At 34.6% G+C, this 15,371-nt stretch overlaps 1 non-coding gene and 1 pseudogene across 1 annotated transcript; both read right to left on the bottom strand.

Moving 5' to 3' along the window:
- Positions 1–482: 482 nt before the first annotated feature.
- On the bottom strand, positions 483–9,299 carry LOC132557232 (uncharacterized; annotated as a pseudogene).
- Positions 7,307–7,378, bottom strand: Trnag-ucc (transfer RNA glycine (anticodon UCC)). The gene has a single exon. It is a non-coding gene; the product is annotated as a tRNA-Gly (tRNA).
- Positions 9,300–15,371: the final 6,072 nt, after the last annotated feature.

Genomic DNA, 15,371 nt, shown 5'->3' with positions numbered 1-15,371 from the left:
TTGCCTGAAATTTTGTGTTTTCTTATTTCTTCTGTCTTTTTTTGTCCCTAAGTTCAGTAAAAAAAAATGGTATCCGGCCCTGTTTTCTCAAAGTTCCTAAATTCATTCATTGAAATTCTCTCTCTTTCATTAGACTTTCTTTTTTCATAAGTTGAAAAAGAAATAGTTTTACCCCTGAGTTCCATCATAAGTGTTTCTAAAAATAACTGGTCATTGATGCGAAAGGTAATTTCGTCAAGAGGAATATCATTTAAGTTATCCATATTGTAAACTGGGATAAAATATTGTCGCTTTATGTCATTTTTTGTTGATTTAATAACATCTAAATACTATGGGTCAAATAGAAGTGAATTATTAAAAAATAATTTATGGTTGCTGGTTCTACATGTAAAAAGCCTGCACTATAATGTGCCTTGACTGACTTCACATTATTAAAGGAATTGAGTTGTATTGTGTAAAAGTACATCATAACGAGAAAAAACTTACTGTACACATGGAGAGGCATCATCAAGAAAACTAACACCTAAGCCGTCAGCTTCCTCTCCCATTGCCTTCTGTGCTTCAGCAAATTCTTCATTGCCTATGTCTCTGAAATATCTAAAAATAAATCATTAGTTATGACCAAATTACCTATGGTAGTAAATATGTGGAGGGTGAGGAGCTGAAAATGACGTGTTCATGTTAAAAAACCAAGCCGATGAACATCTGAGCTAAAATACTCCACTGACTGACTGTAGTGTACAATAGTTTCCAAGGACTTCAAGTCTTGAATATAAGTGTATATGTATGTCATTATTATCTCATGAAATATGATTATAATTCAAAACCTTTAGTTTCCAAATATGTAAGATCCCACATAAAAAAATGTAATTATAACAAAGCATTTAAGTCTTACTTCATTTCTTGTTGGAAAGAATCTTGAGCTGCTCTTTCTGCTAAAGATTTGGCGACAGACTCTACCAATTCTCCAGCCCTTCTCTCCATGATTTTCAAATTCTTCTTGCTGATAGTTTTATATTGAGGACAGAAAAAAAGTTGTTCACCCTGTCTGATCCACCAAGGTTATCAATCATTGCTGAATTAAAAAGGAGGAGATATATGTCAATGAGTGTATTATGAAATGTATCAGTGGGGAGGGTGAGGGTCGCTAACTATGACATTTAAACTGTATTACAAAAACAAGGAAAACACTGGCAAAACACATTTGTGCCTATATGTATTACATGCATACAGGGTGTTCTGATGATGCTTAGTTTGATAATGGTATTCCTTGTTTGTTTCAATGCAGTTATAAATATCATTGATGTCATGGTTCTCATCACCTCCACCTCTGGGGAAGTGTTTACACAAGTTCATGTATGCTGTTAAAGACTGACATAAGCTAGGGATGCTAATCATACAAATAATTAAAGATAGATATCTTGATGTAATGTAGGCTATTCTGATATTAGCTGGGAATGCTTAATTACAGAATTTATAACTGCATTACGATAAACTCATAAACAAAAAAAGCGTCAACAAAACATCCACATGTAAAGTGCAGTAGAAATGTTTCAGCGTCAATGTGTATTAGCTGTAGCTACATAAATGCATTTTTTTTAGTTCTGTATTGACGTCTGCAAGGAAAATAAGTTAATGAGTCTACCTAAATATATATCAATATTCCATGGTAGATATTGTCGTGCACCTCTAATATAAGCAATTGACTATTAGTACTTACCAGTTACAAGCTTCGTATTAGCCGTGAAACAAGGCATTCCTTTCCTGTTACCAACTCTGTGTATGCTCCCGAATGGGACTCTGTTGATGTGCGAACAATCCGGGATTTCACATCTGACGTAAAGGAAACCGCTCAATCATTTTTGTAATTCACTCACAACATTTTGTTAAGTCAAAGTTACAGGCCCGAGACGGAAAGCCTTACAGAACTTTAAATTGGAAAGTAAAACTCCTTATTCAATTATTCTGCGCCCCTCTTTCCATCTCTGATTATAGGATTCACGCGAGGCAACCTCTGGATCCAGAACAACTTCGTCTTTCACGCAGTAAGGATAATCGTTCTGTATGCTTTTTTAACCTTTTTTTAAACTGTCCCCTCGCGTTCCGTTCCCGCTCTTGGCATTCTACCGCCACTTTTGTGTGGGCCGCCATGACATCTTCTCTACATGACAGAAGAGCTCCACACGAACGACAACTCTGATCACGAACGTCAACTCTGACTTCCGATAATTCACGATCTATAAAACATCCGCATTCGTCGGAATTATAGCCGGAAGTGGTCCATTAGGGTTGGAATACCTTAAAAGTTGTTTCATACATTTTATTCGATTTTTCAAATAATCATTTCCCGCCAACACCGGCACAGATGAATGCATTTTGTTTCTTATTATTACAATATGACGGAGGAAGTTGTCGTGCAATGACATCTTTTAATCAAAGCACTGAAAATACTGAGAGGCTAAACGTGTTGAAAAATGTTCATAAATAACCGCTAAGCTATATTACTTTCCACATACTCCTACACTTTGGAATGCAGAAATTACTAAAATAATTCTTTAATTCTTATTTCAAATTTGACGACAATAATGTGAATAAATCAAAATAGGTAAAAAAAAATAACAAAATACACACAACCATATATTTGAAACGGGGATGGGATTTGGGGCAGAGGACGCTACGACACCAACTCAGCCAGGTTCAGTTCATACATATTTATTCAGAAATAGATGAAAACCTGAAACAATACAACACTATATTAGACGGACAGTACATTACGGATTACCATAGGACACAATTTCAACAATACTATAAGATAACAATACCATCACAGATTGGACTTTACATTACATTACAATGCATTACATTACATTATCTTAAAATACTTGAAACTTGAGATTACTGATGACTTTACAGACAATAGTTTAATTATAATATTACATGTGTACTATATTAATTACTCTGACATGTTACTTTCAACAAACTTTATAGATATACCTAATTTGAACTGAACATGAACACTTACTCCATCATTGTGACAGTGTTCTTGAATACAATGTATATGATACGATGGCTATGATGAACAATGGCTTGGCCTAAACAACAAATATAAAAAAGGTTCTCTGAATACAAAGACTACTACAATTACTTCCATAAAATGTACAATACATACATGACTAAATTGGGATTATTTTAAATTCCCAAATTCCTAGAATAAATTAATTACTTTTAAACATTATGGATATTTCAAAATGGCCACAAGCCTGAACACTTTTCACCTGACACACTAGCACAGTGAATCAATTAAAATAAGATATTACAGATCTATAAAGTGCACTAGTATAGCACATCATAATTGACTATGTAAACCAGTTACTATTACATTATTAACATTGAATAAAATTAGACATTAATACATTTAAACAAGTTAAAAGTTCCTACCTCCTGCCTGGTGTCTGTTATCCAGTCAGCACTGAGATACCCCTGTCCAATGCTCATGCCCAGCATGTGCAGTGGGACAGGTAAGGAAAGAGTCACATGACCAGCAGTGGGACAGGTAGGGGAAGGGTCACATGACTAGCACACAGGTAAAGGTCACAGAACACAAACATAAACAGAAGCACATGACACTACACAGCTGACAGCTGGACAATAACACAGGACAGTACTAGACACCACGATACTGCACACTCATCATTATTATCATGTTATTACAATTTAATTACAATGCAGAATATACTGTTTATTAATAATATATATATATGTATATATATCATCATCTGAAAAACCCGGACAGGCTGTCTCTGCCACATATTTATCGCCAACAAGCCAAATGATAAATAGCTCTATGATGAAGTTGACTAAATAAAACCTTTGAAATACCCAAGATGTTGCAATTACTATCCTATCAATATGAGGATTTAGACAAATCGAAAGGACTTTATACCTACTTCTTATTTTTGAATGTATTGCAAAGTAATAGTACTTACTTATTATAATTATATTTGTAGTGGAGGAAAGAAGATAAGGTGTACACAGCATTTCAGATAGATTAAAGTGTAAGTAATTACATTAAATGTATTTATATGCCTATCTTCCTTGAAGTATCATGGTTAGACTTTTCTTCCAGTGATTATGTCTATAAAGGCATAGTTCTATGAGATTAAACCAGACTTCCATATATATACAAAAATTACAATATTTTCACTATAGCTACTACTATTTCTGATCTCCAATGCATTAGATAATGTCACCATGACACGCTAAATGAATAAATATGTTATGGAAATATTTCGTTTTAGTTAATTGATAATTATAAACATGAATATTTTGGGGGTGTTTTTATACGCGGTTTGTTTGAAGGGATATTTTCATTTCAAGGAACTTTGATACACATTAACAAACCTTGAGAAATCAGCACAATCAACCTTCATCAAATAAACTAAAAGGCAAAAAATATAAGTTATAACAAAGTCAACATCATGATCAGTACAGTATTAAAATACATCATTTATAAACCATGAGCACCAAATGTACCTTGCCTACGAAGCGCAAACTTTTTATCTTCAAAAACTTGAAAAGTGTCATATCGGCGGGTGTGCGCAGTCCAATTTTGTGACGTCTAATGAGGTAAAGTGATGTTATATATTCAGACGATCTTGCCACAACGACAAGGATTAAAGCAAAATTGATGTTCTGTTTGTAAGTTTTGTTTGTTTATAAGTGCTGTTAGTTGATCATTCAAACCAAGCCTCCAGACTAGCTTCTTATCATGGCGCCAACTCGCACGTACAGTGTTCTGTACGATTACGTCATGTCGAGAATTCCGTAAAAAATATTGTTCAAAATTTATCAATAGTTCACTGTGCTTCTTGTTTGAAATATATAGTAATTGTATTGTTATAAAAAAATAAACTAATTTTGGATGCTTTTAAAATAGCGATTTGAAAAATCGCGGCAATATTTACACCGAAAATTGCCGCTAGAGGGCTCTAACTCTTTTCGATATTTCAGCCAATGAGAAGGCCAGGATCGGTAAATTTTGTCTGAAAGGCCGTCGCAATAGGCTATGCGTACTGAGTACGTTTAGCCTAAAAAATGGGAAAAAATACTCATCAATGTGAGGCTTGATTTTAATCAAGGATAAACGTGATTGATTAGGTAAATCCGTTTCCATCGCGTGTGATTGCTTGGAATTTCGTATTCGATGTCAAGAGATTTAATTTCTGAATTGCGTAATCGGTTATTATTTCCTTTGAAAATAATAAGCCGATACTTGTATTCAAGAAAAGGGTATACTTTTAAGATATTCTAATATCGGTGAAGGAATGAACACGGATGGGAAATGTCTGTCTGGGCTTTTCTCTGGGACTGTACGTGACTTAGTTCACTGATGTCATGTGTGTATATGTTTTCTGATTGGTTGTTGATGTGTGAAAGCAACCGCAAGGCCGGAATTCGAAGCCGGATCGATTTAAGGATTGATGTGCCTGTTTTGAACTTTTAATGTGGATCGCTAAACAGTTTCGTTGATATGTACCTGCTTTGAAGTTTGTGCATTTCCAAAATTCCTTTGCGACAAAAAACCATCAATAAAAACAAAAACACGAATACAGAAGTACTGATTTACCTGTGCATCAACAGAATTACATATATTTTACTTCAAGTAGTCCATGACAAGATACATCACTAGTTAATCCTATTTGACAATTTTTATTTTACAATACACAATTTATGAGCGAGATGTTGCTTTTGTTTTGTACACGCTTATTTTTATCACATTTCATTTTTTTGGCAATATACATTTTATGAATTATAGATTTCAGAGCATGCCTGCGATACAGAAGTAATACAACTTCATGGCTTTCTACCAAACCCAAGTAAAAACACCTTCCGGTTTTAAAACTGTCTGTATTTTTGCTGTCGAAAAAAATACAGGTGTAGTTGCCAAAGGGTATATATATCACGCCTTTTGTTCACGCCATGCGTCAATGAATTGTAATTATAACACCAAGGCCATATTGAAGTGCTTCGTTAAGATATATGCCTATTTTATGCTATTGGCGGGCTGCATATCAAATCTTGGGGATTTAAAGTACAAGTACAGAAATCAGAGGATGTATTATTTAGTCACTATGTTGCAATCTCATTCTGATTAGAAGAACACCATTCAACAGCAATTGATGTTTTCTAAGAGAAGATACCACCTTTGCAAGGGCGATTTTAGGTGGTAGACACTGCTGGTGAACCTTTAGTCCCCTAGGTTTACCGTAACCTGCATTCAACGTTTTAATTCAATCGAGTAGCGACATGGTTTGCAACATTCGAGTGACTATCAGAAATAGGAAAATTACGAAAATCGTTTGATAATGGGGCTAATGCACCTCATCATCATTTTTTGGATCACTTTCGATTAATTTGGATTTTCCTCAGTTGCTTCCCAGTCTTTAAAGGTTGTACAAAAGACAAGTCTATAACACATCTTACTAAATTCTTAAGAGTTGGATACAGTAGTGCTAAATAACGAATTTCACTGCACCAAACAGCTGTTTCGTCCTTCTAGCTCTAGTGTATTCAACTGTAAAATTTAAACAGTGGTTAGTTAAAATTTAAATTGTTGCCACGGAAATATTAATTCAAAAGATAACAACCTGACCCCCATAACAATTCAGTTGTGAAGTATAAAGATTGTTCCCAACTTTGTTTCATTTAATGCTTTAAAATTTTCACTAACAACTAGTTATCTCTAACCAGCCTTTGAACAACCGGGACCAGGTGTAAATATGTTATCAAGGATGAGGATCAAGGTTACTTCACTATACCTGATAACGGCGGAAGACAGCGTAATGCGATATAAACCGTCAAGTGGGTTGAAAGTATGCCTTTGCTACATAGGTAATATAGCTTAATGGTTTTCTACAAAATCCAAGAAAAAACACCTTTCGCTTTTAAAACTGTCTGTAATTTTTCTATGGAAAATAAATACAGGTGTATGTTCCAAAGGGTATATTTATCACGGCTTTTGTTCACATCAATACATATTAAGTGTCAATAGATTATTATTATAACACCAAGGCCATATTTAAGTGCTTCGTTAATGTACATGTCTATTTTATGCTATTGGCATGATTTCCAGTCATGCCGCTGATTTTCTTCTGTTCGTTTTCGAATTTCTTATTCGTTTAGAGAAAAAAAACCGATTTGTCATATCATTTGGAAATACTGTGACCAAACGAAGATGTTTATATTCAATATGATAAATATAGCATGTTAAGTAGAGGAAAAAACCCCGAATTCTTCAAAAGTAATGTGCGTCGGCCGGGAGTCGAACCCGGATCGACTGCTTGGAAGGCAACCATGCTGACCGTTACACCACCGACGCATTTACTTACTCAACAAGCTCGTTTACAAAAGCAGGTGACTGATTGCTTGCAATCAAATAGCAAATATAAGTAGCGAGCAAGGAAAGGTACTTTTTTACGGGAACCCAGATAAAATTATTTATAGATGCAACTGATTCCCACGACCTAAACCTTGTTCAACATCCGACATCATGTCAATTAAATACTACATATATATAATATTGAACTTGTTTTCGTTCTGATTGAAAATATCTATGTAGTTAAAAAAAGACAAAAATCTTAAAGAAAGCCCATGGGTTATTTTTATACCTAATTTGGGTGATTTTTTTTTAAATGAATGAAATATCATTTTGTTATTTTGATACGAGTACATGAACATATTAGTTTTATATTATTATTTGGTATCACATCAGAATTGATTAATGAAAAATTATATCACTCTCTTCAAAAGAGGCTTTTCTTGATTTCGATCCAACTTAACGAAAGGAAAGCTGAAATCCAACTTCCTCATACCTAAAGCCAGTCGACTCCTGGGGCATAGTGTAGTGAATGGACTGCACATAACTTTAGCGAAGATTCTATATCTCCCGTGATAGCTCAGTTGGTAGAGCGGAGGACTGTAGTGGTTAACTTCAAAGCTATCCTTAGGTCGCTGGAAGGTGAGTAAAGCTTATACGTCATTTTGATTGAAGATAAGCTTATCTTCCAACACGCGTGAGTATACATTTATTGTTTATCAGATATGAGTTAATCACATCCCTGACAATTCTGACAGAGAAATCAACGAAGAGAAGATAAAACCATATAATCAAGATTTCCTTTACCGATAAAGAAGGTTAAAATTCATCAAGGAATAATTTAAATACACGTTCTAGGTTTTTTTTTATAAACTTTAATAAAGCTCTCGTTTCTTCGTAAAAGAAGAAGGTCAAACTGTGTCTTTTGTTTTCAAAAAAGTGCTTACCACCTATTATCGCTAGCCAGCCTTTGGACAACTTGAGTCTGGTGTTGAATGCTCATCATCCTCGATACTCTAGAGTTTACACTTATTATCACTCTCTGAACCCTTTGAACATGCTATGGCAAAATTGACGATTCCATGTGCGACCGCTTGTAGACAAAACTAGTTTGATGTACATCAAACAATCCCGAGGACGCATAACGGTATGTTGTAATGGCTTTGAAATTGTGTGTTGCTCCTTAGGAGTGTTTAAAATGCAGCGTATCAGCTTGTGATCGGTTTTTATTTTTTTTTCCTGGAACATTACTTCGCATGTTCATCAATTTTGCCATTTCATATTCCAGGGATGTAGAAAGCGAAAATTGTCTCGTAACCCCTAGAGTATCGAGGATGGATGTTCATTTGTACGATGCAGTTAACGTGCATTGCTTAGCTCTACCTAACTTTAAAATTGTTATGTATATCTTTCGTACAAAACTCTATTCTTTGCACGATTGCTCACTGATGACTTTTTGCACGTGACACTGGCAACAATGTAATTTGTACATGTTGAAGAATATTGATTCACTGGTCAGTTTCTGTTCATAAAAGATAACAAAGTCTCATATATCATCAGACAAATCCAGTTAGACAATCATATTCCAAAAGCTCAAATAAATGCATGTAAATTGTAAATCAAGACCAATAAAGGCAAACCTACACCGACATTGCGTGTGGGGGTCAATTTTGCTGACCGGCGCTCCCCGAAATGGCCAGCATGCATCTGATACTAATGACCTCTACGTCTGACCTCTGCCCTCTTCCTATTCCCTATACCCCTAACCCTCTACCCCACTACCCCACTACCCCTAACCCATACCCTCTATCTTCTACCCTTTACTCCATACCCTCTACCCCCTACCCCCTACTCCCTACCACCTACCGAACATTTTTAACCATTTACATGACATGGCGACCTGTTGCGATCCATTTTTGTCCATTGTGCGTCTCTCTATACTTTGTTTTTTTTACGATGAACAATTTGTTATTAACAGGGTTTGTTATATAACCTTTCTGGAGATGATGAATTTCAATTTGCAAAGTAAGGTTACTGCGACCTAATTTCTAAAAAGTTGTCACGGAACAATAAAATCTTATAAAAGTAGGTCAATGAAACTTGATGCCTTGGATTAACAGGTGCTGAACTTTGATTTCATATAATTAGACCACTGAGATTATTTTACTACAAATGTTATGTGGGCAATGAAAATGGACGTCATGGCGAACATGATAAATAAAGGCACTGTGACCTTCTCTTAAAAATTGAATTTGGCCATGAAACTGACATTCAAAATGAGAAAAAGATGTCAAAATTGATTGTTTTTCTCAACATTAGGTCAATGTGACCTACTTTAGGAAGAATCATCACATTGAAAATTGATATTTTAGATGAAGAAGAGATCCTGAACTTGAAGTTTGCAAAATGAGGTCACGGTGACAAAAATCACAGAATAATGAAAATGAACATCCGGGGTGAACAATAGGATGGACAATAGTTCAAGTTCTTTATTACCTTGAGTCGTGTGACTCATTGGTTAAAGCAAACAACACATAGACGATTTACAAACATATAACAATATACAAAAAACACAGAAACAACACAAACCCGGAGAGAGTAAACTAGGCTATCAATTGCGGTTTTCTCTTAAAATGTAGGCTGCCTTAATATATCTAGACAAGTTTGTTATTTCTTTTGTATTGTTTGCATTTAAGAATTCTATCAATTTAAACATACTAGGTTTTTTATAATAGTATCTTTTCAAAAATTTTCTTCTGAGGTTCGAATAACAGGGACATTTCAATATAAAATGGAATTCGTCTTCGATATCATTCAAATCACAATTAGAACATATTCTTAAATTTCTTGATATATTTTGATATCGGCCTTTTCTTACTTTTAGATTATGAGAAGATAGTCTTATTTTTGTAATTTCTCTCAACAATTCCCTAGGTATTGATTTTTTCAGATAGCTTTGTAAATCATTATCATGATAAAGATGAGTATAAATTTGTCCTTTCGAGGAAGTTCTGATTTTTTCTTTACAATCTTGTCTAAACATATCAAACATTCTTTCTCTGATTATATTATAATGAACATCCGTATTGTTTTCTGACTCCCAAATATAACCTAAACCTAGATGATACAGCTCATTTTTTGTATTTAAAACCCATTTGTCTTTCTTCTCCAACATATCATCGTAGCATGATTTCAATATACAATTTCGGGCCTTTCAATTTCATCCAGTACTTAATTTATACGCAATTTTCAGATACCATCAGTGGGAACCTACCAAGTTCCAAATAAACCATATTATTACAAGTATTTTTCCGCACACCTAAAAGTCTTTTACAAAACATCATGTGAATTTTTTCAACATCAGGTGCCTTATGAAAACCCCATATTTCTGACCCATAACTCAAAATACTATTAACGTATGTATCAAAGACGGACAATTGGGTTTCAATATTAAAATATTTTTACGACATACTTCTGTAACTGCAAATAAAGCTTTGCGTCCTTGCTCTGCAATTTTTTGTTGTGTTTTTCTAAAAGTTCCATTGTAATTAATTAACAGACCAAAACAGGTAAATTCATTTACAATTTCTAATTGACAACCGTCATAGTTCCAAATCTCGTCATTTCTCAGAATGCCACCATTTCTAAAAACCATGATTTTTGTTTTACTTGAATTAACAGTTAAATCCCATTTTTTTGTATACGTATTTAAAGAATTAAGCATATCTTGTGACCCTTTCGGCGTCTCCGAAAATATCACCATGTCATCTGCATACATTAATAGAAATAAATTTAAGGTCTGTATTTCAATGGAAGGACAGTTGTCAGTTAAAAAAAACGCATTTCGCAATCATTTACATAAAGAGAAAACAATATAGGTGATAAGATTTCCCCTTGGAACAATCCGTTTTCACAATCAAAGTAATTAGATAATGAGCCATTATGCTTCACACAACATTTAACTCTACTATACAACGATCTTATTAACTTTAATAATTTTCCATCAATGCCTTCCTTTATTAATTTATACCAAAGATTCTGACGATTAACGAAATCAAACGCTTTAGTATAATCTACAAAGCAGCAGTACAATCTTTTCTTATTTCTCAAAGTACGATTAATTATTGATTGTAATGCAAAAATAGCATCAACAGTGGAGTGATTCTGCTTGAAGCCAAATTGAGCATCGGTAAATCTACTATATTTTAAGTCAAACGTACCAGCCTATTATTAATTATAGACGTAGATAGTTTCCCCAGACAACTGACAATAGTAATTCCCCTATAATTATTTACATCATTAGCATCCCCCTTTTTGAATACAGGAACAATATTACCTTTTGACCAACTTTCTGGAAAATGTCCATATTTAAGTATACTGTTGAATAAACTGATAAAGCAAGGCATTAGCACGGATTTACAATTGATTAAAAATTCATTCAAAATCCCATCTGGACCACATGCCTTATTCGTATTTAATTTTCTAATTGCACTTAATATTTCACACTCTGTTATATCTACATCCAACTCTTCAAATAATACACTAGGAACCATATCGTCATGATCTTGTATAAAGTCTATAACGTCCTCATTCATACTTGGTACAGTTGAGGCCAATGTCTGAAAATGAGTAAAAAATCTAGTTCACTTAAATCACAGTTAGTAATTTTATTACGTTTTCTGAAATGTGTATAAAAACTCTTTGGATTATGCTTTCTCATATAATTCAACATGTTACCCTGGTGGCATTTGTATTCCTTTTTGAGTTTATACTCTTGCTTTTTATACCTCTTTTTCTTTATAATTAAACTTTGTCGATTCTCGTCGTTCTTATTATTATTAAAAACATGCAAAGCATTTTTATAATCTCTGTGCAATCTTTTACATGTATCATTAAACCATGGTTTGTCTTCTTTCAATAAAAAATTATTTACATCACTAGGATTTTTACTAACCGTACATGTACAAAAAGGTTTAATTAAACTATTTAACAAGTTTGAAAATTCATCAACGGAGCTATTTACACTTTCTCGACTGGGATCAACATTGACACAAATATGTAATAAGTCGTGAATACTGTTTTCTACTGTTTTTACAACTTCATCAACATTTTCCTCCTTCCACTTAATATTCTCAACTTTCACACCCAAATCCGATCTCCTATGACAATCGTCATTTTCCAACTTCCGTTTCTTACTCCATAATAGAAACTAACCGGACAGTGGTCAGAATACGTATTGAACACACCAGTTTGAAAGCTTTCAATATTCTCAAAAAAAGACTCATAGGTTAAAACATAGTCAATCAGACTCGAACCTCTCGCGCTATAAAACGTGATATTACCTGGAGGGTCATCTAAATGACGCCCATTTACCATACGTAAACCAGTGGTTTTGCATAAGGTAATTAAGTATCTACCAAATTGATTAACTGTAGGGTCCATACTGTTACGTTTACATAGTTCATTGTCAGACAGGTAAGTAATAATATTTGAGAGTAAATTGCTTGCAACATTACCAAGACGGTCAGCAGCAATAAAATCGTCTAATTCACCTGTACGGCCATTAAAATCACCAATAGCTAATATATGATTAGTATTATTATTTGAATATGACGATATACTGTCTTCTAACATACTAAAGAGATCTACTTCATGTGTATCATAGTAAGTGCTATTGATCGAGTAGGAAACAAATACAAAAATATACGTGTCTTTACCATCAAATGACAAACATTGCGATAATTTCATTATTACTATACTTTCGGTTACATTTTTGACAATAGTACCATGGGGTTTTAAATCATTCTTATAAAATATTACAATGCCCCCACCTTTACTTTCTATTCTAGGTACAACGTGTGTTGTATAATTAGGTAACTGTATGTCGTCATCTTCATTTACCCAGCATTCATTAAGACAAATTATATCATGACTACAAATAATATCCAAAAAACTACTTTCAGTCAATTTTTCCTTGAGCAATCTACATACGTTCCACGATATAATTGTCACACTCTCCCCGATTTCCTATCTACCTCGTTGATTACGCGAGCCTCGCCCGGCCGAATCGCCGCGATAGTCCGTACCTCTTCCTCTTGATTGCGATGAGGGCCTCCAATTATTCCCACGCCATCTACTGGACGAAGGCATCACGAAATCGTTACGACCCGCGATTCTTGATGCCGAGACGCAGCATGCTGATCAAGGGGCTGTGCCGGTCCATCTCGTGGTCAATAGATTAAAATACTTAAGTTTTAAAAACCAAGTCGAATGTGACTTATAGAAAAATAATTTTGGGAAGAACAGTAGATACTGACCATAAATGTTACAAATTTAGACCGTAGTAGCGAAATGAAATTCAATGCATGAAATTAGCACTATAATATATTATTTATAATTTCTTTTTATCAAGTTTTCGTTACATTATTATTTGTTTAAGTTGGATATTAATGATAGATAGTATTATAGCGTAACACCAGAAGTCTTTCTGAATTATTTTGATAATTGTGTTTTACCCTCGTTACTGGATAAAAATCATTAACATGTCTCTCATGTTGTTGCTGTATGTAAGTTTGAATTACAATGGATTTTGCAGCAGCTATCTCTTTTTTCGTTACAAGAAAAGTCTGGCAATTTCGGTAGAGTCATCATTTTCCAGCCTTTTTTCTTCTATACTTTCACAAGCACAATCAGTGGTAACTACACGACAGCTACACGAAATGCTCTCACTGGCCGTGATTTCCAACGTGGTTCCATATCAATTTTACATCCACATTCTGTTACGCAAACACTTTTTTTGTTTTAGCTTTATGACCAGTCAACATGAAATGATAAATCTTGGGACAAACATCTCTAGGGAGTAATATTCAAATTGCTGGAGAAATAATCATTAGGAACTGCGGGTTATATGCTGTATGTGAATGATGTAATCAAGGCAAAAATCACTGGAATCAATCGACAACGTTTGATTCAAAATTATAATAAAAAATCTGCATCACTGTTGACTGTGTATCCATGGAGCAATATTGAACGAATTGTTGATATATTTGGTCAACATATGTATACTTTGTCTTATCTGGCGGAGTTATTTAAGGGACAGGATAACCTGCCCTGTACACAGAACACTTGGCGGTACTACCAGAGAAAATCATCCAATTCTACCACGGACACTATTCGACGGGGAAGATGGAAAACGTCCGTGGAAGTCTGCTGTTTATGATGATAACCCTGTTAAACAGCGCCTGTAGTAGAGTAAGTTACGGTAACTCTACCTACAAGACTGCACTTAACGTTTCTTAACGGATACAACCCCAGCGTTAGCCGGCGAAGACTACGGTACACAAAAACTGAATGTGAATGTTGGCTTCGATTTATTTAAAATCCAAGAATTTGATGAGCTAGCAAGTGTATTTACCATTACTGGGGTTTTAACTGTAACCTGGTTTGATGAACGATTAAAATGGACTCCTAGAAACTACAGCAACTTGAATATCACTCATTTTAAACAGAAGGATATTTGGACACCACCATTTGTCCTCTCCAACAGTTACCACAACATCGATCTGATTGGTTACGGCGATATGACTCTCAAGCTGAAATATCATGGAGAAGTTAACTGGTTCCTGCCACTGAAACTGTCCTCTTCTTGTGACGCTGATGTGATGTATTACCCTAACGACGAACAATCCTGCAGTTTGGAATTACTGCCATGGGGATACACTGGGGATTACATGCAGCTTACGGTACCCAACCCTATATTAGAAACAAACACGTTTACAAAAAACCCTACTTCTGGAATCTTGTAGTTGGTTCAGAAAGCCTTTTCATCTCCAAAGTTAGGTTATAAAATGGGGATCACTTTTAAACGGAAACCTCTGTTCTTCATGGTGAATTTTATTATGCCTACCAGTTTCTTGAGTTTTATCAACATGATGGTGTTCCTCCTCCCCGCTGGTGGGGGGCATTCTAGGCTATTCTATTACCGTGTTACTAGCCA

This window comes from Ylistrum balloti, unplaced genomic scaffold, assembly GCF_031769215.1.
Source record: "Ylistrum balloti isolate Yb309-2 unplaced genomic scaffold, AGI_CSIRO_Ybal_v1 Utg370646, whole genome shotgun sequence".
NCBI lineage: Eukaryota > Metazoa > Mollusca > Bivalvia > Pectinida > Pectinidae > Ylistrum > Ylistrum balloti.
The sequence above is the reverse complement of the archived record's forward strand: the minus strand, read 5'-3'. Positions and strand labels throughout refer to the sequence as shown.